Source organism: Suricata suricatta, chromosome 7, assembly GCF_006229205.1.
Source record: "Suricata suricatta isolate VVHF042 chromosome 7, meerkat_22Aug2017_6uvM2_HiC, whole genome shotgun sequence".
In the NCBI taxonomy this organism is placed as follows: Eukaryota; Metazoa; Chordata; class Mammalia; order Carnivora; family Herpestidae; genus Suricata; species Suricata suricatta.
The window spans coordinates 68,880,242-68,883,564 of NC_043706.1; positions in this window are offsets into that span (position 1 = coordinate 68,880,242).

Here is a 3,323-nt window from a genome sequence, read left to right on the forward strand (position 1 = left end):
TATTCAGAACGTGCAAACCGTTTCAAGATGTGCAAGACATCTGCAAAACACAGGCCCTGTACTAACTGCTATAATTCTTGATGAAATCACTAGATGAAGTCTTCCTACTAATTTTCTAGTTGCCCAGAAAATGGGGGTCACCATCATGCTGGGAGTTTCTAAGGAGAAACCTTAACTACAGGCAACAGGTGCAGCTGTAGTGTTTGCATTTACAGTGCTGAACATGACCCCCCTCTGATTGTGTATTTTTTAAAAATAGAGAATTACTAAGGCCAAAATGAGATAATTAGCTGGGCACTGTCAGATCATTTGTCAGCCCCTTTTGGATGGCTCGGGCCGCCTTTTTCTGGGGAAAATGAATATGTACGTGACATTTTGCTATTTAGATGATCAGAGATACCAGACAACAGCGATTCAAAACAGTACAAAGAAACAGTTCAGGTTTTCTTTCTAATCAAACGAAGCTCAACACATGGTGAAGAAATTGTGCCCCCTGCTGGTTTAATTTGATATCAATGTCATCAGCTTAACATTTTTTTTTTTTTTTACAACCTCCAGAACTGCAGAAAAATACTGTGTTTTCAAGGTCAGTAATTTAAGTGTCCTCTCGAATTCTAAGGCAGCCTCTTTCAGCAATTAAGAGCTTTTTGCTTGATAATGACCTTGGCAGAAAAAGAACCAAAAGAAGAATGCTTTGTGAGCCTTGGAAGAACCTTCTCAGTATTCCTCCTATTTTTGTCAACTGAATGGGAGAAGCAAGCAAGACAAAAAGCTTAGAGAGACGTGAGGGCTGATGGTGAGCACAGCCCCTTGTGATTACTTTCAGCTTTATTACAACACAAAGGACACTAGAACTCCGTTCAACTATCAGGAGAAATAAAAATGCTCCTTGTGATTGACTGAGTTTATTCAGTCTGAGAATACTATTACTGCCATGAATAGCAATCATGACCATACACTCAAGGTGCCTGGAAGTCATTTTTTTAACTTGATATGAATGACCTTTTCAGATTCTAAATGTGTCCTCTGAAAGGACTCCAGCCCTGGACAAAATTGTTAACTATACACGTAGCAACTGCAGGCCTCCCCCACCCCACCCCACCTCTTCTGGGAGCCTCATATTTGTCTCCATGCCTTGTGCCCTTCTTCGCCTATTACCTCTCAACCTGAACTTTTGATCTATTTCTTTTTCTGTTCTGGTACTAATTTCTAAAAGTGGCCAAGCAATCCTTCAGGAAGTTTTCATTGACAGAACTTATACTCTTCTCTGCAATGAACTGAAGGTTTGTGGCCTCCTCAGATTCATAGGATGAAGCCTTAACCCCACTGCGATGGTATTTGAAGGTGAGGCCTGTGGAAGTTTTATTAGGTGTAGATGAGAAGGAAACTCACATTATGTGGTTGGCACCTTTACAAGGGCATGTGGAGAACACAGAGCTTTCCCTCAGCCATATGAGGGTACTGTAGGGCGGCCTTGTGCAAATCAGGGAGAAGGTCCCCATCAAGAACCCAGCCATTCTGCCACTCTGATCTTGGATTTCTAGCCTCCTGAACTGTGTGGAATAATTGACTATCGTTTGAGTCCCCCACGGTGTGGTATTTTGTTATGGCAGCCTGAGCTAAGACATTCTCTCAAAGAAACACATCTTTAGGAGAAATTCCTGAACTTAGAAAGGACTTCAGTGGCACATCTAGCCTTGGAGAAGACAATTGAGGGGGTGTTTGGAGCAGAGGGCAGCTCCTCATGCCTCCCCCAGGAGGGCCCCCATGCCACACCACTGCTTTTCTACAGTTATGAAGAGAACAACCTTTTCCAGTCTAAAGGATATAAAATTTTGTTCTAGATTCAAGTAACAGGTAAGTAGGAAAAATTGTCTCTCCCTGCCTCCCATCCCTTAGAAGGACTTTCAGTCTTCCGGGTCCCTTTGTTCTTTAATTAGGGTTGCCAGAATTAGGGAAGTTCAGGGCACTCAGCTAAATCTCCATTTAAGATAAACAATAATTTATCATTTGTATTTGTTGTTTATCTGAAATTCAAATTTAACTGCATTTCATGTGGCAACCCATCTTTGATTTCACTGTTTTCACGAGCTGTTTTCCAAGGCGTTCTAAATCCCCCCTGAGCTACTACCAAGCCAGAAGGGGAAGGAGGTCCAGGTCATCGCCGCTGGCCCAGGCGCCGGTCTCCCCCTAGCGGCCTTCAGGGACCTCACACCCGCCGAGGGGGTGCCCGCCGCAAAGCAACGCTGAGACCACACCCTCAGGGGCGTTCTCCAAGCACTGGGGAACGGGTTCAAAGCGTTCAAAGAGGGCCAACGAGTTCAAAGAGGGCCAAACTTCGATCCATTACACACCGCCCCCCACTACCCGGGCAACAGGAAAGTTGTTCCCACTAACAAAAATGGAGTTGCTTTTGTTTCCATTCAAAGTACAATGGAAAAGTCTCTCTAGCACAACCTAAGCTGTTGGTTAATGTCTAACCCAGTGCTGCCCTCCATCACTAATGACCCGACTGATAGGGGTCGTCTTTGCTTCCTGAAGGGAAGTCTAAGCTCTTCTCCCCACTGACCCCAGATACTTTATCAGGAGTATTCATGGAGCCAGCAAGCTCCAGGAAGGTGCAGACACTTAACGGGTCTTCTATAATGTGCCTGGCACCCAGTAAATACGTTCATTGACAGATGTTTCACATTGAAGTATATATACTAGTGACTTTGAATTAAAAGTAAAGAAGAAACCCATTCTTATCCTCAGGTAATGATGACCTCATGAGGAGAGGGCGGTGGCTGAAGTACTTATTCTCAGCAATGACTGTGGAATGGGGTCTTGGAATTCCATTTCCACTCTTACCATAGCAGACTGATGGCTGAAGGGAGGGGTTGAGAAAGAAGTACAAGATTGTTTTACACTACACGACTCACAATGTAGGGTAGTGGAATGGAACCTGAGCATGGGCTCTAGAATCCAAAGGTGACCCCAGATTCACATTTTTAGGTCCCTGAGGGACAGACATTTCCTTCAATAGAGGTGTTCCATGGGTGCTTGTTGGATGAATGAATGAACGAAACAGTATCACAACCGTCTCCACATCTAAGTTTACCTATCATGAAACACACTCTAGACACTAGTGGGATTAAGGCAAGGCAAGTAGACACTCTAATGACCAACTTTGGTGTTAGGACCCCCGCCCCCATCAGTGGCAGTACTGGGGATGACTAGGGGCAAGGCTGGACTTTAGTCTCCCTCAAGCCCAGAGCTCAGAATCCAAGCAAAAGCCATCATCTTGCTTCACATTTTCAAGGCAAATTGCCAAGAAGTTGCCC